A 27,280-nucleotide genomic window follows, 5' to 3' on the forward strand; every position below is an offset into this window, starting at 1 on the left:
TCCACACTTTCCTGGGAGTAAACCCCACTGACTATAATGGGACTTACTTCTGAGTAGACATGCATAGGCTTGTGCTCTGTTGCTAAGAGGGGCAGTATTTTAGAGGAGCAGCTTAATGGTCAGAGGCCAGGTGAATTTTGCACGACCCCCCCCAGGTCCATTCCTTTGTGTGATTCCAAGGGGGCGGGCGTGGTCTGCTCACACACACACTGTTCAGTTCACAGCCAGGCCCCTCGCACGACCCCTCCCTGCGCGGGGGGGGGAGCAGGAGCGCAGACAACAGACCCAGTGGGAAGGAGTAGCAGCTGCAGGATGATGAGGAAAGTGCGCAAAGGCGGGGAGAGCCGGAACAGGCACGGCGACGACAGAGCCTGGCCACGTCCAGAAATGGGTGGTTTCGAAAGGAAAGACAGAGGAGGAAGGAAACGGGGAGGCGACACTGGACTGAACAGAGCAAAGGGGGGAAGAACCCCCACCCCTCAGAAAGGGAGGGGCTACTTTAGAGCCCAAGCCTGTGCCTTCTGCTCAGGAGTCAGTTCCATTATAATCAGTGGGGCTTACTCCCAGGAAAGTGTGGACAGGATTGCTGCCCGAGACCCCAATCCTATGCATGTCTACTCTGAAGTAAGTCCCACTGTAGTCAATGGGACTTACTCCCAGGAAAGTGTAGATAGGGTTGCAGCCTGAGAGCCCAATCATGTGCCTGTCTACTCAGAAGTCAGTCCCATAAGAGTCAAGGGGGCTTACTCCCAGGAAAGTGTGGCTAGGATGGCAGCCTGAGAGCTATGCATGCCTACTCAGAAGTAAGTCCCATCAGAGTCAACGGGGCTTACTCGCAGGAAAGTGTGGCTAGGGTGGCAGCCCCAGCAGATGCAGGAACCAGCCTGCTCTAAAAATAAGCCGGGAGACGGGCGATTCCCCGCACTCTGCTCGCTTCCTCCCTCCTTCAGACCTCCCAGTGCCCAGACCAGGCAGCGGCGGCAGCAGCAACAGCGCCGGGCGGGGCCAGGGGGGAGCCCTGGGCTTTGTGATTGACAGGCTCCGCAGCCCACCACGAGGTCGGAGGCGCGGGGGAGTCGCTCTCCGGCGCCCGAAGGGTTGCGCTCAAGCACCTATCAGCTGCTCCGGGCGGTGGTGAGTGACGAGCGGAGTTTGGGCGTGTGCTGCTGCTGCTCGCCTGCCTGGCCGGGCTCGCCTTGTGCACACACAGACGTTGTGCGAGCGCCGCCGCCGCCCCTGAGCGAGAGGGCGCCTGGGTGCTCGGTGCCAATGCGGGGAGGGCGCTGCAAGCAGGGCGCTCCGCCGCCGCCCAGGTGGAAAGTTCAGCATTGCATCGAGCCCACCGATCAGCATTGACTGCCAGGCTCCTGCAAGCGAGGGGACAGAGGCGGCTCTGGGGATTTGTCCGGGGGGGCTGCCTCTTCCCCCCCATGCAAACTTTGCGTTCTCCACCACGCCTCCTCTGCAGAGCCCCCTTGTGAGAAAGTGCAGCAGCCCCGCTTGCAAGGAAAGCAGCCGGGTGGGGGGCAGGCAGCTGGTAAGTAAACTACTCCCTTCTCCCCCCGTATCTCTTGGCTTGGGGGGCTGCCTCTTCTTGCCTGCAGAGCGATCCGCAGCAGGCGCCTGGAGAAGCGGGAAGGCAGGGGTGGAGTGGCTCCGGCTCTGTGGGCGTCCCCCGTCTCCTCTCGCACCCTGCTGCTGCCGCTGGGAAGGTTCAGGGCGGTGGGTGTAGTAGCAGCAGGAGGAGGAGGCACTGCAGTGGTTCAGGCGGCGTGTCCCGGGGAGCTGCCGGCTGCAGCCTGGCGTTGCAGAGCTGGCTTCCCTCTCCTGGGCCCAGAAAGGCGGGCTGCCCTGACTGGGTCTCTTCCTGGAGCTCAGCTGCAGCAGCAGCAGCTGTGATCCGAGTCCCCAGAGTGGGCTGTGAAGGCCAAACCTGCTTCCGCCCCTCCTGTAACCAGAAATCCCTTCCCCCCCAGAAGAGAGTCAGGCAGGGTCACAATTAGAAAGGGGAAGTTGAGGCGGGGGTGGCACAGGGTAGGGGGTGGCACTTCTTTTGGGAAGCAGGATCTGTAGGGAAGTGGGGGAGAAATGGCACAGTCTGTTGGGAAGCAGCACTGGAAGAGTCTGTGTGAGGGGAAAATCAATTACACTGACTGGTGTAGACCAGCAGTTTTCAATCTTTTTCACCTCATGTGCACACTGACAAGGCACTAAAATTGCCAAGGCACACCATCAGGTTTTTGCCAGTTGACAAGGCATACTATGCTACCAGTGGGGGGCTTGCGTCCCCCATTGACCCCCCTGATAAATGACCTTCCTCCAAATTCCTGTGGCACGCCTGTGAACCTCTCGTGGCACACAAATGTGTCGCGGCACAGTGGTTGAAAATGGCTGATGTAGATGGAGGGTAGGGGGTGACTGCAGTGTGTTGGAGGGTGGAGAAGGAGTAGCCACCTTGTTTTCAGGCAAGTGGGTTTCATTCAGAGGTTCTTGGCTCCTCCCCTTTATTGTTAGTGCTTCCTATTGTAAAATCCAATTTAAAAAACCAAAACTTATAAACATCAAACCTGTGGGGCTGTGTTTTTTTTGGGGGGGGGGAGAGGAGTTTGCAACTCTCTCCAGACTTTTGGGTAGGCAGATGTATATATGTAGGGTGTGTGTAGATTGATGTGGCAACGGGCGAGTTGAGTATGTTGCTCCTATGTCCCACTCCAGTAGCTGCTTTATCACAGTTTCTAATGACTGTGAATCTGGACAGCTTGCTTTCAGGAGGAAGTAGGAGCACTGTCTTGGCATTTCCCCCCTGTAGCTGTTGTATTCCAGACTCTGACAGGCTTTGGGAATGGGGTGGGGGAAGGTGAAAGGCGGGTTCAGAATCACCTGCTTGCCTAGGTTTACAGTGACTCTGCTTTCAGTAAACACATCCTGTTGGGCTAGAGAAGTGGGAGAAGAATGGGAGGGGTTTTACATCCTCCAGTAGAAACCCACAAGCCAGCTGTGATACCTCCTTTGCATGTTTTGTTTTCTTCTTCCAGAATCCCTCCTCACCCCCTGCTGTTGCCTGGTCTCTGGGTACCACTGTTTTTGCTATGGCATCCATCTGCAGTTTAGGGAGTGGTCTGAGATGATACAATAAAGTTTGTTCCCAGCTGCAGTTCAAGGTGGTTGCTGTTGTTCTGGCATGTCCAAATAAGAATACTGTATTGTCCATCTTGTCATTCTGGAAGGCTTTAAGAGAGAATGGCCTTGGGAGCAGTGCTGTCTTTGCACATATAGGGAGTTTATGTATTCTCCAGTGCCCTTTTGGAATTCTTAATCCTTTTCTTTGATCCTATGTTGCTTTCTAGCTTGTAGTAGCTGTTTTGGTATGACTCTGCACTGATTAAGGAGGGGTTAACATGGCTTCCTTCCATGTGAGTTGATGCCCCTCCTAGTGCTATGAGTTGTCACTTGAGAGTCATTCTGGGGGCTCCTATTCTCAGTGTTTGGACTAATGGTGGGGAAAAATCCCAGGTGCCTGATTGCCTGTGATACTAGAAATTTGATGCAGGGTGCTTAAGGAATGTGATCTCTTTCCAACCAACCCCCCCAATCGATAGGGAGCTGCTGAATCTTTAAAAGGCTAAACATTTTACACAGGATTGTGTCCTTGCTTTGAGTTAAGCAATATCATCAGCCTATGTTGAACCAGGATAGGAATGTGTTTATTCCCTTTAGAAGCAGTGTGGGAGAAGTTCACATCCTGTTGCTAAAGACAAAAGCCATTCCAGTCAGTGGGATTTGGCCACTGACTAAGTGTGTAGTAGTTCCCAGTGGAACATTGTCTTTATGCAGAATCCACCTGTGAGTCCCACCCTATGGATGTAGAAATCACTGCTCCAGGGGCCCTTCTGCCACATTATTCTCTCAAGACACTTGGCTACTGGCAATCCACCAATCTGGTGGTAATCCTCTTGGCGGGGCCTACCATAACATTTGGGAATTGGCAGTCTGGAAGATGAGCAATTATTTAATATCTGTTTAATAATGATCAGAAAAAGCTAAACTGACTGGTGGTTGTATGCACATTTCATATGTGAAGCATCTCATTGGAGCTGAGGCTGCAAGCCTATCCATAGTTACTTTAGAGCAGTGGTTCCCAAACTTTTTCCGGCTAACGCCCCCTTGAGGCCCAGGAAAAATTCCTAGCGCCCCTACCTCTTTGCTTAATAGTCTACTGCAAATTCAAAACAAGTAATACAACACTATAAAAAAGCGTATGTATTTGACAAATAAATCTAGTAAACAGTATTTAAAGTTAAATATATAACATTTAACATTTTAAATAAATAACATTTTTAAAAAGCTAAATTTGCATCTCTTCTGCAACTGTGTTGTCTTCACAAGTTTAATGGGATGGATGTATTTGGTGTAGGGATATCAGCTTATCAACATCTGGCTGGAAGGAACTAAGGAAAAGTCTTAGATCCCCACGTTCAATAATGTTCAGTCTGTTTCTTTGCTTGGAAAGTAGGTAGGCGACTGCACTGAAGCCTCGCTCCACTAAATATGATGTAGGGAAAGCAATGAAGTACATTTTAACTTTGTTCCACAGTGCAGGGTATCGGTCAAAAAAATTTTTTTGTAACCAAAAGTCTTGATATGACTGTTTGAACTTTGGCCTGAGCTCAATGTCATTTTGGAGTGAAATAAGTTCTTCCTCTACCATTCCTGTTTCATCATTGCCGATATCTAGGAATGGATTTATCACCCAGTCTGGTATCTGAAGCAAAAAAAGATCCTGAAATCTATCAGACATGTCTCTGTGCAACTCATCCAGGTGTGCACAATACACTTGTAGGTTATCGTCTGGTATGCTCTTCTTCTCCAATTCAGAGAGGCTCGGAAACTGAAAGAGCTCACGACAGGCTATGTTACGTCTGAACAACTGTAACTTCGAGCGAAACGTGGAGAGAACAGATTTGACTTTGATAAGGCTAATCTCATTTCCTTGCAGTTGCAGATTAACTTCGTTAAACTTTGTGAATACATCAGACAAGTAGGCGGTATCATGCTTGATGTTTCTTAGTTCATCAGAGAGAACAGGATTGGAGTCTTGGAAGAATTCAACAACTGTTCCAAAAACTGAATAGGAACGTCTCAGGCAGTTTCCCTTTGACAGCCATCTAACTTCTGTGTGCAACAACAAATGTTCAAAATCTGTTTCACAAGCAAGAATGTTGGTAAGCGGGATATCTTTCTCCTTGAAAAAAGTCTCAACAACACGAAATACTGACTCCCCTTTTGTATCTGTTTCTAGTTATCTTGCAAATAACAGCTCTTTAACCAAACTTTCATCTTTGACAAAACGAACATAAGCAAGAAGCAAAGATTGATTGCCTGGAAGAATAGACTCATCTAATTGTAAACCAAATTCTATTGTTCTAAGCATGTTGCACAATGTGTCTTCAATATTTTCAGCCATTTCATCCACTCTTCTTTGAACAGAGTTATCACTGAGAGGAATAGCTTTAATAATTTGTTCGGGTGACTTGTGTAGAACTGTGCGCAGAACCTCACTGACTGCTGGCAAGAATAAACTGTTCCCCAATTGTATGAGGCTTACCAGATCTAGCAATTAGCAATGAGATGTCGTATGATGCACGCAAACCATCACTGGATTGCTGTGAAGTGCTAGCAAACATACTTACAATAATTTTCCTTTTCTGTAATTGTTCCCGAAGTGACTGAAAATATGCTAAGTTTTTGTCTGCTTTATCAGAGTGCATTTTCTTCAAATGTTGTAGGAGCCTGGAAGGTTTCATGGCTTCATTTGAAAAAACTCCCTCACACAGTAGGCACATTGGTTGCTGCTCGTTATTTGGTGCTGGTACAAATTCATATTTCAGATATTCCACACTGTATTGCCTACACTTCTTTTTTGTTTGCTGTGTTGGAGCCATATTTTATTCTGGAACAAGAATATGCAAATTCTTTGCAAAGCATGCACTCACTATTTGCAGCAAACTTTGCAACCAACCTTCCCTGCAGAGTCTGCAGAAATCTCCAGCAGGCCAAGTCAAGAAACACCTGTGCAAATCACACACCACTACTTGCAGCAAACTTTGCAACCAACTTTTTTGCATCTAGCATCAACCATCTTGTATATGTATAAATTTATAAATAAATATGTATAAATATATTGCATATATTTTTTATCTTGGGGTGGGGGGGGTGCATGCATGACGGGATTTTCTTTGGGGCACTGCAGGCAGGTCCAGAGGGGTTGGGGGGGCAAGACTAGTTCGGCTGCAATCCAAGCCACTTCATTTCAGGGGGCTTACTTCTGAGTAGACACAACTGGGATGGGGCTCAGACTGGGAGATAGAGGCTGCAGGTGCAGGGGGGTTGGGAGGGGGAGATTGCTGGACTGGGGGCGAGCCCAACTGAGTAATGGACCTTACTTATGAGTAGACACAAGTAGGATGAGTAATGTTTTTAACGTAATGTATTGAGGCTGCAATCCTTAAGACACTTTCTTGGGAGTAAGTCCCACTGAATATAATGGAACTTACTTCTGAGTAGACAGCCTCAGGATTGCACACTTATACTTCCTTCTCCTCTTTTACCTGGATATCAATGGAGAAGGCTGCTGCTGAGCTGGGTTGGTCCCAGGCAGGCAGGCAGGCAGCACAACGCCGCTGCAGAGGCTGTGGTGGTGATGGCAGGCACACGGCACAGGCAAGCAGCTGTGGCCACACAGGCAGCAGGCAGGCACCACGACCAGCGTTGAGGCTGTGGCCACACAAGCAGGGAGGCGGGCGGCAAAGCGGCGCAGGGGAAGAGCACTCACGAGGCTGTTGCCTCAGAAGTCTGGAGCGCTCTGAGTGGTGAGGGGGGAGGAGCCTCCTTCTCCCGCTCATTGACTCCAGGCAGAGAAAAACAAATCAGAGGCGCGCAAGGACAAAGCGCGCCAAATTCTAATGCTGGCCACCTGGAACCCCTTTTTTTTGGTGGCAGCCAGGGTTTTTCACCTGGCCTGACCTGTCACTGCCCCCTATTGCCCACTTTGTCCCCATCACCCCCCTAACGCCCATTTTACTTTCAACGCCCCCTTGGATCTTTCCAACGCCCCCTGGGGGGCGCTAGCGCCCACTTTGAAAATCACTGCTTTAGAGCAATGGTTCTCACACATTTAACACAAGGACCCACTTTTTAGAATGAGAATCTGTCAGGACCCACTTGATGTGATATCATAACTGGAAGTGGTATCATCAAGCAGGAAAATTGTTAACTGTCCTAGGCTGCAATCCTACCAACACTTACTCAGGAGTAAGTCCCATTTACTATCATTGTTAAAAGAATATGCACAGTAGCTTGTTAAAAGTACAGGTCTGTAACATTTTCCCAAATGCAATCACATACCATGGTAGCATCAAGTCTAATATATTAAAAATAAAATATTGAAATGAATGGGAACTCACTGAAATTGGCTCATGACCCACAGTTTGAGGAACACTGCTTTAGCGCATGTCCCATTACTCCAAAGTCCAGTGGGACCTACTTGTGAGAAAACATGCCTAGGATTGTGTATAATCTAATGGTAAGGTCCTTTTTGTTGCAATTTCTTTTCTGATCTCCGACACTCTTTCTCTCGATACTGAGCTAAACAAATGCATCGGTAAAGCAGTTACCACGTTTTCCAGACTCACAAAGAGAGTCTGGTCCAACAAAAAGCTGACGGAACATACCAAGATCCAGGTCTACAGAACTTGCGTCCTGAGTACACTTCTGTACTGCAGCGAGTCATGGACTCTCCGCTCACAACAGGAGAGGAAACTGAACGCTTTCCACATGCGCTGCCTCCAACGCATTCTCGGCATCACCTGGCAGGACAAAGTTCCAAACAACACATTCCTGGAACATGCTGGAATCCCTAGCATGTATGCACTGCTGAAACAGAGACGCCTGCGTTAGCTCGGTCATGTCGTGAGAATGGATGATGGCCGGATCCCAAAGGATCTCCTCTATGGAGAACTCATGCAAGGAAAGCGCCCTACAGGTAGACCACAGCTACGATACAAGGACATCTGCAAGAGAGATCTGAAGGCCTTAGGAGTGGACCTCAACAAGTGGGAAACCCTGGCCTCTGAGCGGCCCGCTTGGAGGCAGGCTGTGCAGCATGGCCTTTCCCAGTTTGAAGATACACTTGGCCAACAGTCTGAGGCAAAGAGGCAAAGAAGGAAGGCCCATAGCCAGGGAGACAGACCAGGGACAGACTGCACTTGCTCCCGGTGTGGAAGGGATTGTCACTCCCGGATTGGCCTTTTCAGCCACACTAGACACTGTGCCAGAACCACCTTTCAGAGCGCGATACCATAGTCTTTCGAGACTGAAGGTTGCCAACAACTTTTCTGTTTATGCCACTCAATGAAGAGGTCCCTTTATTCCACTCTTCATTGGGAAGGGAAGGGACCTCTTCCCTTTCAAGACGTTCCTTTCTCTTGGAAATAAATAACTTGACTGATTAATGGAAAAATTGCTGGAAATCAACAGTTTAAATTATGGCTTTCTACTTCTGACTGAAATAATTTACATTGACCTAAATCAATAATTCTTCATATTGTCTGATATTGCTAACAAAGTCCTCCCAAGAACCTGGTGTAGGCATAGTAGTTTGTTTTTTAAAAGAATGTACTGGGTCCTATATGCTTCCCCTAAACCTGATTCCCTCATTCGTTGAAGCTGCATCCCCTCATCCTTAAGAGTTGTGTTATTCTGGTACTTTTATGAAAAGAAATGAAAATTTGAACTGAGAAAATCTGTTTTCTTCTAATAACTGTGTGTGGATAATCATTTCTATGGGGGCTGTCTTCTCTCATGGAATAAAACTTCACATTTTTTGGAGAACATTGATATTTGCTTGCACCTGTAGCTTAAGATGGAAGTAACATGGATTCATTACAATTCACTGTCAGTGAAAAGAATTGTCTTCAGGACTTAGTGGACTATTTTTGCATAGCAATGAATGGGGTAGATTCATGACAAGATTTAGAGCCTTTAATAGGGAAGGACTTAATGGAAGATTGTCCTTATGGTTTTAAAGTTGAAGGGAAGGTGAGGGAAATGATATGTGGGTGATCATTTCAAACAACTTTTCATAAAAATTTGGATATGTGAGATTTATACAGTACGTATATTTTAAAAAGGCAGTGTGTTTTGAATATTTTTTTGGCAGCCTTTCTTGGAACCCGCAAGGGTCTCCTGAAATGAGTCATCAGGTGTGAGGTGCCTGACTGGATACATAGAGTATCTTTTCTTTTTTTGTTCTTTCTTTTACTACTTGTTCAACAGAGGTGTGGCGCTGGAATTATAAGATCAGGCAAGGATTGAAGGGAAAGGATGTTTTCTCTTTATCATTTATAATTTATTAGTTGCATTTTACAAATACTGAAAATTTTAGAGAAAAATTCAATTGTTTTTTACTCATGAATACTGCCATAATTGAATATATGCTCTCAATATTTTCCACAATCAGGCTATGATTATTTGTTGTTGCATTTCGTACAATTTTAGGAGATAAAATCAGCAATGAATCTACAGATGGAACTGTAATGTGGGAAGGAGAGCACACAAATCTTACTTTCTGGAAGGATGGAGGTCTGCGTGCTGTGCGTCTTTGGGAAACGTGTGTGCAGCCCTTTCTGCACTACCAGCTTTTGACCCTTCTTCATATCTGATCCTATGCCTGTGAACAGTACTCTGAAGTGAACTTTTTCTAGCTGGTACTTGGCTGATCAGCTGTGCAGTGCTTTGCTATACAGTACACAACTTTTTGTTGTATAGTCTCTGAATACCAGCTGATGAGAGGTCAGCAATGAGGGAGATCTGTTGCCTTAGTGTCCTGCTTTTGAGCTTCTTGGCAGCATCTGTCTGGCCACTGTTGAAAACAGGATTTTGGATTCTTACCTTGATCCAGCAGTGTGGCTCTGTGGACAGTCCCTTGTTACAGTAATTTATGAAGTATTTTTAATGGCTTTGTGTGTTTTATGGCTTTTAGTGTTCCAGACTGGCACTCTAAAAGTCTGGAAAAATCCCAAGTACCTGATAGTCAAGGGACCTTAAAGCATGATGCGTGTATTTGTACCTTTTGTGTCTTTTTTAATCCTTGTGTTTCCCTTCTTTTCTGTCTCAACTGAGTTTGTAAACTGCTTGCGGTGGGGATTAGTTCTTTGCTTATGTTATGTATAAAGCAGTGTTTCTCAAATTGTGGGTCGGGACCCACTAGGTGGATCGCCATTCATTTCAATATTTTATTTTTAATATATTAGACTTAATGCTACCATAGTATGTGACTGCATTTGGGGAAATGTTACAGACCTGAACTTTAAACAAGCTATTATGTATGTACTTTTAAGAATGATAGTCAGTGGGACTTACTCCTGAGTAAGTGTGGGTAGGATTGCAGCCTAGGATTGTTTAAAATGTTCCTGCTTGATGGTGTCACTTCTGGTCATGACATCACTTCCAGTGGGTACCGACAAATTCTCATTCTAAAAGATGAGTCCCAGTGCTAAATGTGTGAGAACCACTGTATAAAGCACCATGGATGTGGATGTTGCTGTATAAATAATAGGAATTTATTATTTTTTCCTGTTCCTTATGCTAAGGTATGGTTACCATTACCTTCATTGCTGGGCAATGAATAAAAAATGATTAAAATCTTTTTTCCTGTATTATTTAGTTATTTGTAATCCCGTGTAACTTTTTACCATAAACTAAGGCAAGGGTGCCCCAACCCCGGCCTGGGGGCCATTTGTGACCCTCAGGGACCCCCAATCTGGCCTGTAGGGAGCCCCCAGTCTCCAGTGACCCTCCGGCCCTCCAGAGACTTGCTAGAACTAGTGCTGGCCCTATGTGACTATTCTTAGTGCGAGGGCTGACTGTTTGACCTCTTGTGTGAGCTGCGGACCAAAGTCCCCGTCCTCTGCTTGCTGTTTCACATCTGTGAAGTAGCAGCGGCAGCAAAGGCCAGCCTTGCTTTGCATAAGGTCGTTTATAGGCCTTGGGCTATTGTGGGACCTTCATTCATTCCTACAAATTCCATCTCTAATATATTCGTTTATGTAAACTTATTCACATTTTAAATGTAAATTAATTCTTTTTTCCCCCAACACAGTGTCAGAGAGATGATGTGACTCTCCTGTCAAAAAGTTTGGACACCCCTGATCTAAGGGTATATTTTCAGAGTACCTCCTCTTTCAGGAAAATCCACTTGTTTGTGCAAACTACTATCCCCAACAATTCCTTGTCCCTTCTCTCTCTACTCATCAAGCCTTAGTTTCATATATTATAGTTGAAATACACCCTGAAAATATCTCAGGTAAAGGCCTTTTCCTATTCTGCTTTACTTATCCTTTCCCCAGCATTTAAACTTAATCGAATTCATAATGTCCTCTCTGTATTCCTAAAGTGACCTCCTTTGTTTTGTTGTTCATTTCATCCCATTGCTAATGAATTCCTGCCTCCCGTTTAATATCAGTCCTCTATAACAGTTGATCCTCATGACCACCAAATACTATCCCTCATGCTGACACCTACTTAAACCATAATAAATTTTTGCAGTAACAAAGTGAGAAACTCATCCCTGGGAGCTAGTTGACAGGTGGTGAATCTCTGCACTGTGGAGGTGTGATCCTTGTCCTCTTGCAGACCCTCTGCTGTTACAAGCAGACTTAGAGGTAAGGGAGTCTCTGTGCTGCAGGGCCAACTGTTGTATGTGATGTTTCTGAGTTCAAGTAGGAATGGCAAGGTTGATGAGCATAACTCCCTAGCTTTCTAATGCATTACATTTGTACAAATAATCTCTCCTGCTGGTTGCAGACTCGTTGGGCCATAGAACAGTATCTTCATTTCACTGTTTCTATGTTGTATACTGAGAGATGTGATGACATAAGCTAGTTTATACAGAGTAGAATTCTTGTTTCTTTACAGTTTTAAGGAGGGTTGAAAGATTAATTGTGTCTAGAAAACTTGTCATAGCCACATTCATTTTTCCTCTACCGTGTTGGAGATTTATTTTGGTGAGAGTACATTAGTTTCCTGCAAGCACTACTGATCACACCATAGAATAGTTTTGCTCTTGTGTCAGGTATCTCATATGTTTTGTGGATTATTGGGCACTGCAGGAAGAATTCCAGGAAATTGAATGGTGTATGCTTGATCAGTAAACAGTTTATACTTAAGGTGATAGGATCATTGTTGACATGAAAAGGGCAGAATTCTGAAACAGAGCATTTCTTACAAGGGAGAAGTTTTAACTTCTTAAGAAGATCTGCTTAACTTGTTGGTGTGATGGAGGAACATAACATGAGATTTGACAATTTTCATGTTACAGTGTCTCAGTAGATAGGGATTGGTCTGGCTGTAGACAGAAATAATAAATACCTCTTGGCCACTAGTCTTAATGCATTTCAACTGGAATCATGAACCAATGGTGTATACTGGTGTAGGACGTATCCCATATCTCAATGTTTCTCAAACTGTGGGTTGGGACCCACTAGGTGGGTTGACATTCATTTCAATATTTTATTTTTAATAAATTGATGCTTGATGCTCGTACTATGGTGTGTGGCTGCATTTGTGGAAATGTTACAGACCTGTTCTTTTAACAAGCTACTATGTATATTCTTTTAACAATGATAGTAAATGGGACCTACTCCTGGGTAAGCATGGGTAGGATTGTAGCCTAAGATAGTTAAAAATTTTCCTGCTTGATGATGTCACTTCTGGTCATGACATCACTTCTGGTGGGTCCCGACAGATTCTCATTCTTAAAAGTGGGCCCCGTAGCAAAATGTGTGAGAACCACTGCAATATCTAATACCCCACTCTGTGTAAGCTTTAGAATTGCAGCTAGATGAAAAATGGGAAGAGTTTGAATGTAGATTTAAATTTGCTGTAGTACTTTAATAGAGGTGTATCTCCTGCAGATAGCAAGGGACATTTCCCACCCACCCCTGCAGATACTGGAAACAGTGGATAAGGGGAAACCCTAGCTCCACCCTCCATGTCCATTACCTTTTTCTTCTTTACAGCCACCCTAAGCCAGAACGTTTTACCAAATACTATAAGCATGTAAGCTTATAGGAAAGGCAAGCAGACAGGCAGCCTGAATGCTAGAGAAGACTAAGTGATCATTAACTGGAAGCAGGAAGAAATGAAGGTAATGGACGGGAGGGCCATGGAGAACCACAGATACTGGATCTGCAGATACGGGAGGATGTCTTTACTTGTGCAGTGGCATCTTGATCCAGTTTTAGAAATTACTGAAAGTCAAAAACATATTTTAATCTATCAAATGGTCTAATCTCCTCTATTCAATCAAACAGCATATTGAATAATATTTTGCTTGTTTTATTGTTGCTTCTGCTCAGTACATTATGGTGGATCTTTACCTGCTGTGCTGTTACTCACCATACCTATGATGAGGACAGAAGTGCCATGCTGAATCTGTTACTTTATAGAGTGTATGTTCTCTCCATAACTCCCTAACCCAGTGGTGCAGAAGTAAGTCCCATTTGAGTCAATGGGGCTTATTCCCAGGAAAGTGTGGATAGGGTTGCAGCCACACAAAGCTAGATTACAACTCCCAAAGTAGATGGGGGCTGCTCACACACATACAACCCAGCATGCAGATGCCGCCCCTATTCCCCCCCAGGCAAGATGGAGGAATGCAGGCTGTGGCATTTGGACACCCCCCCTCCCACTAAGAGCAGGCTGGGCTCCCTCCTTCCCAAGCAGAGGAAAGCGCTGCACTGCCTGTACTTATTCTTCCCTCCCAGTTTGAAGCCTGCCAGGAGCGCGTCCTTGCTGATGAGATGCAGCAACTCTACCACTGCCCAGCCAGCATTCTCTCCCACCTCCCCCCACCATGTTTCACACTACCTCCCCACCTCACACTGCCTCACCCACCTTGTTCACAGCTGCAGAAAAGCAGCAAGTAGGGAGGCAGCACATGGAGCTGAGCAGCTAAGGCCACCCTTCTCCCCCAGATGCCTCATGATGCCCCTTGGAGCTAACCACAGATTGAATATCTCAGCCCTAACCCCTTCTGATCTTTCATTATCATTTTTATTCCTCAAATCTTATTCTCATGGTTGATGAATACGCCTTTCCTTTCATCTCATTATTCCTTTACTTTGTTCAAATTACCATATATGGCTTGATAGTTTTTCTAGATACTGCAAAGCTAGAGAACTTGACTGTCTTAGTTTTGGGTTGATGTAAAAATAGAGATAGAGTAGGGTTCAAGGTTGTTGTGCAGTTGTTACTTTGGCATCTCCTCAGTTTTTGTCTTTAGTGCAGTGGTTCCCAAACTTTTTAGCTCCAGGACCCACTTTTTAAAATGACACTCTGTTGGAACCTACCTAGCTTTATGAGACTGAAAAAAGTTTCAATATACCAGCTTCTCAAGCCTCTGTCTTAGTATGGGGAGGGGAAAATGCCTTCTGGTATGATTGGTGATTGTTGTTGACAGAATCGGGACCATGTTCCCCTCAGCCTTCGCTTTGTAGTGGACCAGGGCACATTCACTAACTCACAAGTAAATGTGCACTTGCTACTCCGTTTCAGTTTCCATAGGGCTCAGTATATGTTCCTTGTCAGCTATCAGCTTGTCAGTTCTTCGACCCACCAGAAACCGGGTCGTGTTGAACCACTGCTCTAGTGTGTCCTGTGGTGTTAGAGGTTTAGTGGTCAGCTAAATGAAATTTATCATACTATTGTTAATTTCATTGTTTCTCAGAAATTACTAGAGCATGGTAGTGGGTGTTGCTAAGTATCTCATCAGATTTGCAGTCTAATGTATTTAATGGAAGCTGTAATATCTATCATGTTCCATTTGGGGATGCTTAACACACTGCATTTTTACAGATTCATCTTTAGACTTTAATTTTTTGAACGTGAGAAAGCTGTCTATATAAATGCCTATGTTTATGTAGACACACCTACCCAGGATCTGGAGTTGGGTATTTGGAGACAAATATGGATTTACTAAAAGAGAATTTTTGAATCAACCTTCAATGTCTCAAATTAGGTTGAGAATGAACAACACCTTTGGAAAATAAACACCTCGGGTCCAGTTTTGCTTTAAATAACTGGGATTTTTATTTGTAAAGTTATTGCCACAATAATTCTTTCTTTATCAGTACCAAAGATCAGCCCCTTTAAAAATTGTCAGTTTTGCTAAGCTCTATCTAAACTCTAACTTTAACTGAGTCTTGTAGGTCGATCTCATGAACAATATTTCGTTTGCAACAGTGGCTCTTTAGCTTCAGTTTGAAGTTGATTTAACCCATTTTTGCTGGGCCCAAAGGTATAAACATTTCATCCCTGTTGTGTATATGCAATGTGGGACAGAAATGGCTTAACTAGGAGGTAAGTCTCATTACACTTTGTGGGGCTTGCTTCCAAGTAAAGATGTTTAAGACCAGATGGAAGACTATGTTTTCTTTCACTTATATTAGTCTTTCTTTGACTATTGGTGTAACAAGTGATTGTTAATGAAGAAGAGAAGGCAGGTGTATAGTCTGTCCTGTGTGGGTTTCTCATTTACAGGCTGACTTAAATACAATTTTCTTTCTTTTGTGTGAAAATGCTCAAAGCATATTTTATCATGTCTCCTTTTAAAATCATTTTTAATGTTCTGTAAGCTGAACAATTGCTGTTCATGGGTTATTTCTTTCTCTCATGTTAGTCTCTGTTCCCATAGGTGAACAATAAATGATTGATTGTTTTCCCAGGGCCCTCCTGCTGTTTAGTTGTATGTATCAAAGCTCTGGGACTAAACTTGTCAGGAATGGCAAAGGGAATTCATGCTGCTTGATCTGTTGCAGCCTGAGATTCTGAGCATTTGAGTGTGGGCTTCAGTGTTTTGACAGTATAGGTGTATATCAAATCCTGTTGTTTTTTTCTTCTTGGAAAAAAACTGAAACAATGGGAAATACTTAACCCTTTCAAGATGAAGACCTATAGTCTTGTTATTGTGAATACTCTGCTTTTTAAGAATAAAATACTATTTTAAAAAAATGGAGACTTGCATATGCTGCTGCTCTCCTTCCAAAATTTTGCCTATAGCAATTTTCTATGAAAATGTCAAGGTAATCTATGTACACTAAGGATAAAAAAAATGTTTCGAGGCAAGTAGCAGACACCTTAAGTCTACATAGAATTTATGCCAGCCTCTTATCTCTTCTCTTCCTCCTCTTCCCAAAATGGAACTGATACGACTGAAACAACTATATTGTAGAAACAATTTGCTTCAGCTGAAATAAGTGTTTACTCTGGAGAAGCACCATATCTATGCCCTGTTCTCTTAAACAAGGCTCCTGTGAGGTTGATGTAATTTGTTTTTATCTTCTATATTCAACACTGATTTGCAGTTCTCAGACACCGTGGAGGGTTTTCTTTTCTTTATAAGAGGTGGTAATGTGTTTGCCTTGGAAAAGAAAAGATGTTGATATAAGCGAGATAGTGAGGGTACTTCAATCTATGGTTTGGGCTGATCTTTTGAACAGCTGCTTCTTATGTTGCCATTTCAGCAGCAAACATTTAGGGATGGCTTTCCCCAAAGTATTAAGCTCAGTCACTCTCGCATTACTTCTCCTATTATTAAGACTCCTCATTTTTCTGGCTTTTTAGTTATGCAAACCAGACTTTGCTTCTTGGTGTTGGTTCATGTCCTGTTTTCATTAGGTTCATTAGGAATTTTCTACAGGCAGCAAGTGATGTGAATAGTACATACATACTCTAAGGATAAAAAAAAATTTCGAGGGAAGTAGTAGTAGATTTGCATGACGGTTTCTTACATGGCATATTACATTATATGTGTAGTAGGAGACTGGAGTGTACTTGCCATTCTATTGTGCACAAGATTCCTGGTTCTGTGAGTGTGTGGGTAATCGATCTCATGAGTATTTCATAAACTGGTCTGAAGTGCATAGTGTTTTTCAGCAACAGTTCTGAGTGCTGTCTGTTCCTACAAACTTTGCTGGCCTAGCCTGCTGAGAGATGCCTACCTGTTTTCTCCTTCTTTTGACTTTGCTAATTGGGTTGGAAATGCAGTACTTGAGCTTCTTCAGAGGAACTTGACAATGACCAACTGTAGAAGTAAATCAATTAGAACTGCGGTTAGTTTATAAACCAAATAGCACTTAGTCTCAAGGAAGGAGAAGCTCGTTCTGGGATAGTATATTTTAAGCATGTAAAATAAGTCCATATTATAGACTGAAAATATGCAAAGGTTGTCAATTTTTCAGTAGGCCTTTGTGCCTTGTTATTATTGTGGTTTGATCTGCAGATGAAATCTCCATGCTGTTAGAAACTTCACCTGCTGTTTTAAGCACATAAGACTGCTAGATTGTAGTGTCTGTTCCCCCCTCCCTTTTTGGTCAAGTGGAAACTTTAGCATATGCAGGCATAAAAGGAGAGACCTATTCTTATTTACTCCAGTACAATGTCATTAACTTTGGGAAAGATTCTAGTGTTTGAGATGATTGTCAGTATTTCTTTAACTCCACATGACTGGTCTCCTCTCAAGCAGACTATCACTTTAGAACTGTTGAATTGAAGAGAGGGTACTTTGGGAAAGAACTGTGGCAGTGCACTGTTCTTGGACAAAGGGTTTGCACAAAGCCTTCAAAGACTTGTCTTCTAACCGCTGACTTGCATTATATACAAAATTGCTTGTAGGCCAGTAGTTCTCAAACTTTTTAGCACTGGGAACCACTTTTTAGAATGACAATCTGTCAGGACCCACAGGAAGTGATGCCTTAACCTGGAATGACATGGCTGCAAGTGACACCATCAGTTTAGGTTTCAGACCTAAACTAGACATGATCAGCCAGAGGTGCCATTACACAATGAGCTTGTGCTGTTATTTTGCATAGCTCAGAATTCGAGCTTGAAAGTCAAAGCAGAATGCAGTCGTGGATCATTCTCCAACCACACAGCCCTCCCTACTTTCCAGTTTCCCATTTTACCACCTATTCAAGGTAAAGCACCATTTCCCACTGGGAGCTCCCCCCGCCCAGCAACTCTGTACTCTGTATTTTCAGTGGTGGCTGAGCTAGTTACTATGCGACTCACCTGAAATTGGCTTGTGACCCACCTAGTGCGTCTGGACCCACAGTTTGAGAAACACTATTGTAGGCTGCTTGGTTAGTATCTCAAGGTGAAACTGGACATGGCATTAAACATGTGGATGTGTTTTGTGTTTAATGTAAATAGTGTGGGGTGGGACCCATGGGACTGGCATGGAGGAGGGCACAATCCTATGGGCCATGGTGTCAGGACTCCACTGGTGCTGCTGACCCGGGCTGTCGCAAAAAGTGCTGTAAAGCACTTTTGCACAAGTACTTGAAATGCACCTCTGGTGCTCAACCCAGCATCAGTTGGTGCTGGGCCTCAGTGCCTGAAGACCGATGTGGAGAGCTCCAAGCAGTAGATATAGCTGCTGACTGGTGGCAGAGCTTTTCAGGGAGGAAGGTGGGGGGAAGAGAGGAGCAGGCCCAGGAGGTGGGTGAGGGGGTGTCAGGCTCTGATGCCATTCCTAACCCTCCTCCTGGGCAGGGGAAACCTGATATGGGTCTACTCACTTCTGCACCAGCTCAATAGCAGACGCAGGTCTGAGGTGACCCATTGGGGTTGCCTGGGTGTTGCACGGGGTTAGGGAACATTTGTTCCCTTACCCTGAGGAGACTTGGCACTGCTTCCCATAGGATACAATGGTTGCCATTTTGGCACTGCTGTAGCCCTGGGCACTAGGGAAGCTTAGACTGGGCTGTCAATCCTTTGCCTGCACTATTCTCCCCCTTCCTAGTCCCATTCTGCAGGGGGATCCTGCGGCTGCTAGTTACATTTGTTTTTTCAGCCCAAACCCATGTGATTACTGTCATGTCCAGTTTGACCCTTTCAAGTCAATTCATGAGAATTTGAAGTGGAAAGTAGGGCGAGTTGTTCTCCAGAAATGGCAGTTACATATTTGTGTACAGATTTGTTAATTATATGCTAAGTGTGAAAAGCATGAGAGGAATTTTGATATCGACTTAACATTTCCACTCAGTGCCTGTTTAAAAGCTTCAGAGATAGTGTGCTTGCAGTGCACCCCATTGCATAACCACAATTGTTCTCCTTCCCTTCAGGAGTGAGAATTCTGCTTGTTCTTACTATGTTGGCTTCACCTATTTTCAGTCCTTAGCTGATACTTGGAGAGCATCAGCGAATACGCTACTGTAGGTGCTGCTGGGATCTGTGCGTCATTCATGATGCACTTTCATGCTTAGCAGTTGTTGGTGATGTTTCTTGCCTCGTCAATGATCAGTTTCTGGTTCCTTAGATCTTCCTCAATGTGTTTGAGCCACATTTTCTTTGGTGCTGTCATTTGAACCCTCCAGTAGGGAGGTTGCTCTTACCAGAGGAACTTGTGTGGCAGCCGACTGGTGTTCATCCTGCGGACATGGCCAAACCATTGCAGTCTGTGCTTTGGATTTGACTGATACTTGAATTGTCTTATTATGATGGCGATCATGAAGAGACACCCAGGATCTGTCTCATTTGGAAGACTTTGAGGTTGCTCATGTCTAGTTTGAACAGAATCCATGTTTCCAATCCATGTAGAAGAATTGGTGTAGAAGAGGTACATGTAGTACATGTACATGTAGAAGAGGCATCTATCTCTGGCCCAGATCAGATGGAAAGCTCTTCAACCTCTCCAGACTGAGAGCAAAGTCCAAAGTCCAGCTGAAATGTCTTCGTGACTTCCTCTTTGCCGACGATGCAGCTGTCACTACCCACTCTGCCAAAGATCTCCAGCAGCTCATGGATCGTTTTAAGAAGGCCTGCCAAGATTTCGGACTGACGATCAGCCTAAAGAAAACACAGGTCATGGTTCAGGATGTGGACTCACCTCCCTGCATTACAATCTCTGTGCACGAACTGGAGGTTGTCCATGACTTTGTGTACCTTGGCTCAACGATCTCCGACACTCTTTCTCTCGATACTGAGCTAAACAAACGCATCGGTAAAGCAGCTACCACGTTTTCCAGACTCACAAAGAGAGTCTGGTCCAACAAGAAGCTGACAGAACACACCAAGATCCAGGTCTACAGAGCTTGCGTCCTGAGTACACTTCTGTACTGCAGCGAGTCATGGACTCTCCACTCACAACAGGAGAGGAAACTGAACGCTTTCCACATGCGCTGCCTCCGGCGCATTCTCGGCATCACCTGGCAGGACAAAGTTCCTAACAACACAGTCCTGGAACGTGCTGGATTCCCTAGCATGTATTCACTGCTGAAACAGAGACGCCTGCGTTGGCTCGGGCATGTCGCGAGAATGGATGATGGCCGGATCCCAAAGGATCTCCTCTATGGAGAACTCATGCAAGGAAAGCGCCCTACAGGTAGACCACAGCTGCGATACAAGGACATCTGCAAGAGGGATCTGAAGGCCTTAGGGATGGACCTCAACAAGAGGGAAACCCTGGCCTCTGAGCAGCCCGGCCTTTCCCAGTTTGAAGAGACACTTTGCCAACAGACTGAGGCAAAGAGGCAAAGAAGGAAGGCCCATAGCCAGGGAGACAGACCAGGGACAGACTGCACTTGCTCCCGGTGTGGAAGGGATTGTCACTCCCGGATTGGCCTTTTCAGCCACAGTAGACGCTGTGCCAGAACCACCTTTCAGAGCGCGATACCATAGTCTTTCGAGACTGAAGGTTGCCAATACTATACAATACTAAGAAGAATTGGTAAGATTATTGTTGCATCAGGATTGCTAGTAACTACAATGAATGCTAATCAGAGTTCACTCTTTCTGCAGTGGTATGAAAAGCCATTTATACCATGGGATGTGTCAGGAAGTCCTGGTTACAACTCTGCCTGCAAGCCTGAACGATACGATTGTCATACAAAGTTGCAAGAGACCACTGCCAAAAGTAAAAGGGTTGACTGATCTAGAAGCTCTGACCACTTTGAGTAGCAAGCTCCATCCACAGTGGCAGAACTGCAGAGGTGATGGCTGTAATGAGCGTTAGCTGCAGCTTTTTTCCTTGGGTTATTTTTTTCTCCTCCACCCCAGTTTTGAAATTGATACAAGGGGGTCTTCACTATCCAAGAGTAATGGAAACTAAAAACATGACTTGGTTAGCATTCTGCCATTAGTGAGGATTTTTTCCCCTATAAGAAATCTGATAGGCTCTTATTGGGATTGAATGATTTGAAACAACTCTCAAAAGCTTATTTTGAAATATTAAAACATTTGTACTTTAGAAAGTGGTGCCATAAAAAAATATTTTTTATTCTAAAGCATTTAAGAAATATGTTTTGGTAGGTTGTGCTTGATGTGGCATATGTCAGACTTGGTCTTGATTGAATGGATGGTGGGAGGTTTAAGTGAAATGGGAGGGGTGAAAACTGGAGGGTGGCAATGTGGGAACTGGATGTACAGTGAATCTGTTTAGTGAGAGACACATCTGTGTGGGGTGGGTTGTGGGTAGTGAGACTGGACAGCATAGTAGTTTTGAACCTCTGTAGAAACTCTGGGCTCTTACTTGAGAATTCTTGTACCTGCAAGAATGTTGTATACATCATTCCTCAGTAAATTGGACTTATAATTGAAGGGGCTCAATTAATGGAGATGCGGATAGCAAGTGCCCTCAGTAATCTTTTCCCTATCATCTCTACCATTTTGGTTGCTGGACTTGCCTCTCTGTAACTCTGGACTAGAAGTTACACAATTTGTGGCAATATCCTTGAAACGGCCACCAGTGTTGCACTCTTCGCAATGCCTTTACAACATCACAAAGCCCAGTTAGGATTGGGCTTCCAGTCTTTGTATTGCAGGCAGATGTCCCATCTTGACCTTTAACTACCAGGGTTCTTTTGCCCCAAAGTCTGGTAAGTTAAACTGTGACCTCATATTCATCAGGCTTGGCCATTTTAAGGGGCAGAAGAATAGCCTTATGAAGCACACTCTCTTTATAGTGAGAATGCAGACAAACAGCAGAAGCCGTGGCCAGTTGCTTAGGACAAATAAAATAGTGCAGTGGTTCTCAAACTTTTAGCACTGGGACCCACTTTTTAGAATGACAATCTGTCCAGGACCTGTCAGAAGTGATGTTATGGCTGGAAGTGACATCATCAAGCAAATTAAAATAAATAATTACAAACAGTTAAATTAAAGTGAAATAAATAATTAAATAAGCAGTGGTTCCCAACATTTTTTTTCACTTGCATACCCCTTGGCAGCCTATTTCCGTAAATTGTACCCCTCAAATTAGCCCTGCTAGGCATTCTAATGCCAGCCCCACAAGGAATTCTAATACAGACCTGCCTTTTTCTGCCATTATTTAATTCTTAATTCTTAAATAATTCTGCCATTATTTATTTAAGTATCCCTAAAGGTGTAAATTTTTTTACGCATGCCCCAGGTTGGGAACCACTGTAATAAGGGGAAGCCAGCACTGTTCCACCAAGTGAATTTTCTCTGTAGTCTGCCTGCAACAACACACATACAAGAAAAAAGTAAGATTTTCAACCCTACCCAGTTCAAGTTAAGTTTTTATATTTAAACCATATCGCTTTTGGGACCCACCTAGCTTTACAAGTCTAAAAAAAAAATTCACCTTACCAGCTTAAGCGTCTGTTATAGTCTTTTGTGTGTGTGTGTGTGTGTGGGGGGGGGGGGGGGGTGTTCTGCCAGATTCCCAGTCCAAGCTCTGCCTGGAGAATTATGCCCACTTTTAGCTAATTAGCTCCCCTTCTTTCCTCAAAAATGACCCTGGTTCTGCCTTGTAGTACTGATGGACCCCACCACCAGGGTAGCTCACCTGTTTAACTTACAGAGGTCCTCCTTCCTGCCAGCAGCCTCCCACCACTACAGCAGCCCCTTGATCCTCAGCAGGTATTGGGCACAGCAGCCAAACACCAGTCTTAGTGTCTCTAGCGGTTTTTGCTCCAGAAGCTTCCAAATTCCATTAGCCATCAATTCCTTAGTCCATTAATCCAGCCTGCCCTTCCTCAGGCTTTCCTCCTTCTGCTACCCACACCAAACTCTCCCTTCATCAGGTGCTTTTATGCCTGAGGGTCCTATTGCCTTCAAGTGGCTGCAGATGTGCAGCACACTCTCTGCTGGATGCCCAGGCCTTACCCTTAAAGGGGCCACTGTTGACACCACATCCTACCTCCTCGCCAGATCTTCCACGATTCCAATACAGGGGGCTGCCTTCTGGAGCATTTGTTGAGCTCCACTTTCATCAGATCCATTCTGATGACCATTCTGGTGACCTTGCATTTCTCTTTGCCTGACCTGACCACTAGCTGTGGCATGTTAGCTTACACAGGCCTACAAAATTGAGGATCAGAAAAGTTTTTCCCAACCTTTTTGGTGGTTCGATATGAATTTCGGGTGCCGATTCCAAAAATGGCATCCGTTTTGCCTTAACACATCTCGTTTTGGAGATATAGTATAGCCTCATTAGTGAATGGTTCAAGCAGCTTCCTCATGAGGAAGCTGCTTGAACCATTCACTAATGAGGCTATACTATATCTCCAAAACGAGACATGATGGGGCAAAACGGATGCCATTTTTGGAATCAGCACCCCAAATATACCTAGGAATTGGTGTAACGTTTAAGGAAGCAAAATGTGTGTTGGCTTGTGTTATTTGTGAGTAAACACAACAGTGTAGTTTAGTTTCGCTTTCTGTAGAGCATACTACATTCGTCAGCTTGGAGGGAGGGACTTGCTTCTCGGGTGTTTTTGGGGGGCTGTGTTCATTGAATCAGGACCATTCTGGTGTTGTTGGATTCCTCTCAGCCTGCCTTTCCAAAAGTCTAAGGCAGGGCTTTTCAGACTAGGGTGTCACAACGCCCCAGCCTATGAGCTCTGGCCTGTTTCCCCTTAAGGGTCGGGGGCAGCCAGAAGGCAGAGAAGAGACAGTGGCGTGATCCCCAGGATCGCGCCGGGCAGGGGGCCTGCAGGGGCTTGGGTACACTTACCAGAGCCTCCTGCAGCCTCCCGGGGCTGCGGGAAGCCCTGCGTGGCTGTCTGCAAGGGTCCCCGAAGCTTCACAAGTGAAAGTGGAGTGATCGTGCTCCGCTTCCGCTAAACTGTGATCGTGCCACTTTCACGTTCTGCATGCTGGGGAGCCCTGCAGATGCTCGCGCAGGGCTCCCCACACCTCCAGGACGCTGCTGCAGGGACTGGTGAATACATCCCAGTCCCTGCAGCCCTGTAAGCGACACGATCCTGGGGATCACGTCGCTGCCTTCTCACCTGCTCCCACCCCTTAAGGGGGCAGAGGCCAGGGCCCACAGACTGGGGCGTTGCGACGCCCCAGTCTGAATACCACTGGTCTAGCAGTATGTGACATGTGACTTTAAAAAGCTCCTTTCCTTTGGCATTATCAATGATTTTTTAAAATACAACAGATATGTTTTGGGATGGATAGTGTGTTTGACTTGAACTGAGGAAACTGTCAAAGCAAGTTTCATTAGAGTATGGATAGCACCTTGCCCATCTCCTTTGGATGTGGTGGTTTGTAAGGATAAAATGGGTTATAATTCCAGGTTGCCAATACAATGAAATTCCAGGTACGTGACCAAATAGTGATCAGGTTATGTCCTGAATGAAGCACAGCTACACATGTCCCTCACTGTTGAAACCACCACCTGGGCCACTTGTTTGTGAGAAGTTATTTACTCGATGTAGTGTTAAGATCATGAAGGGTTTGAAAAGCATCTCTTAAAATCATCCTTGGGATCCAAAGGAGATGATGAATTCTGCTTGATATGGCTATTTGGACGTACTCTGTGCTCCTGACTATAAATCATTAAAGTATAATGGAAATGTTAGACCCCAAGATGCCCATTGTGTGCATAGTGTGACAGCTTTATTAATGGTATAGTAATATATCACCTCTTATGCTAGTATTTAGCCTGGTGTTTCTCAGACCGTGGGTCGGGACCCACTAGGTGGGTCACGAACCAATTTCAGGTGGGTCCCCGTTCATTTCAATATTTTATTTTTAATATAAGCCTTGATGCTCCCATGGCATGTGACTGCATTTGGGGAAATGTTACAGACCTGTACTTATAATAAACTATTATGTATATTTTAACAATGATAGTAAATGGGGCTTACTGCTGGGTAAGTGTGGGTAGGATTGCAGCCTAGGATGGTGTAAAAATGTTCCTGCTTGATGATGTCACTTCCCATCATGACATCACTTCTGGTGGGTCCTGACAGATTCTCATTCTAAAAAGTGGGTCCCGGTGCTAAATGTGTGAGAACCACTGATTTAGCCTATTAGTTTTAAGCACTTCTGTAGTACACCTAAGACTGTGCAAGTTTACTCCTGACTGGTTGTTTTGTTAATTTGTGTTCTTTCTGATGAACAGAAACACACAAAGCAACTTACAAAAGATCAGTGAAATAGCTTAAAATAACTAAAAGCCCAATTAGAAACATACTACTAAAAAGTCGAACTATAGTTAAAATATTTTATGACAAACAAGCCACATTAGCTTGTGAGCTGATGAAAACTCTTCCATCCTTTTACCTCTTTATAGCAGATATGCCCCATTTCTGAAAAAAGTCTCTTGCACCATATTTTATGGTTAGAGCCAAGTCTTATTAGTAGAACTGTGTGTGTGCGTGTGTTTGTATAAGTCTTGAAATAAATTAACTGAAAATAGATTTAAAATACGTATGCATCCCCAAACACATAGGGAACCAAAAGGAAAAGCAGAACCTCAGTGCAAACAAGATCGAGAAATATTAAAATGGAGAGAAAGCAGTATTGTCCTTTCCAATGTATAAGTCGTGTTGCCCAAAGAGCTGTCTAATGAGAATATAGACCTTCTGAAGCTGTACGAGAATAACAGAAAAGCATTCTGTTTACTTTGTTTTATTTTATTTTTTTAGGATGCCAACCCACTTTTAACATTTTTTAAAGCAAAGTAGAGTAGTACTGGTTGCAAAATGGAAAAAATGTGAATGTTGTATCAGCTGATAGTGGGGCAGGTTCTCTTGATTGTAGTTTGGTGCAGAGGCTATTAAAAGCCCCATAAGAGCATACTGAAAAGCCAATTGCAAAGAGCCATTTGCATTCCAGACAGCAAGTACTTTACTGGTGGTGCCTTTTCAGCTGCATGGACAACTCAGAAATCAGGTTCAGACATAATGAGGACCTGTGATTTGCTGCTGTCTTCCTCTTTACCTACTTCGTTACTCCTCTTCCCTCTGTGAGGAAGAGAGTGAGAGCTTTTGCTTTCAATTTATGAACAAACCCTAATTCCATGTTATCATACAAACTCTGGGATTTGCAGCTTATTAACTATCTAAAGTTTGACTAAGCCAGGGTATCAAGCTGCAGTTTGATGTTGTGGCTTGTTCTGACTCTAGTTTGTTTTAATATATTTTGGTCTACTAAACAAACCACCAAGGTGACTTATGAGCAATAAAAATACATTAAAAACAATTTGACACAGCAAAACAAAAACAGAAATTATAAGAAAAATTTAAGGAAATGCTAACTGAACATTTTAGCTGCCTACCTGAAAGCAGGCAGTTGGAGGTTAGATGGGACTCCTGGAGAATTGAATTCCAAATTGGGGGGCTGCCACCAAAAAGGCTGTGTCCCACATCTCTACCAGTTGTACCTCATCTGGTGAAGGATGCAGTATGATGAACTACAGTCCCCACAGATCATGCTTAATACAGAACTGGCATTCACTGTTAAAAAAAACAAAACACAACACCATCCCCCCCCTTTCCTGTATTCCAAGATTCAGTATATTGATTCCAGCTTTTACAATGGAGTATCAATTCATGATTTTCTCTCCCTATAATGCCAACCTCGCAGGCTCTCTCGGTCTATTCATTTTGTCTTGGGGTTAAGGGCTGCAGTTGAGCTAGATCAAGGGTCTCTAAGGCACAGCAGCAGCAGAGCTGTACCTTCTTCCATCATCTAGTTCCCAATTCTGTGGTAGAAGTACTGTATCCTACTCTAAGGGCGAAGTTCTGCCTTGCCGGAAGGTAACAAAAGATGACATGGGAAAAAAGGTTCTATTCTGCATATGGTTTGTCTTTGCACCTTATGAACTACCAAGGTTGTATTTCTTCTGGAGTAATGTTGACAGGTTTGTTTATTTAATTTTTTTTTAAACCATCTTCCTTAAAACAAATGAGCTGACTTTGGGTTTTTCAGAATGAGACCTTTGGGCTTGTCAAGCAGCAAATTC

At 44.3% G+C, this 27,280-nt stretch overlaps 1 protein-coding gene across 2 annotated transcripts in view; it reads left to right on the forward strand.

Annotated features, from left to right (window-relative positions):
• The first annotated feature begins 1,181 nt into the window (after positions 1-1,181).
• The window catches only part of HRAS (HRas proto-oncogene, GTPase), a 65,920-nt gene continuing 39,821 nt past the window's right edge, over positions 1,182-27,280 (forward strand). For both annotated transcript variants that reach the window (XM_066610938.1, XM_066610939.1), the window contains exon 1: positions 1,182-1,537. The gene's annotated coding sequence lies outside the window, so the exon portion shown is untranslated. The remainder of the gene's footprint in view (positions 1,538-27,280) is intronic.

Source organism: Tiliqua scincoides, chromosome 1 (genome assembly GCF_035046505.1).
Source record: "Tiliqua scincoides isolate rTilSci1 chromosome 1, rTilSci1.hap2, whole genome shotgun sequence".
In the NCBI taxonomy this organism is placed as follows: domain Eukaryota; kingdom Metazoa; phylum Chordata; class Lepidosauria; order Squamata; family Scincidae; genus Tiliqua; species Tiliqua scincoides.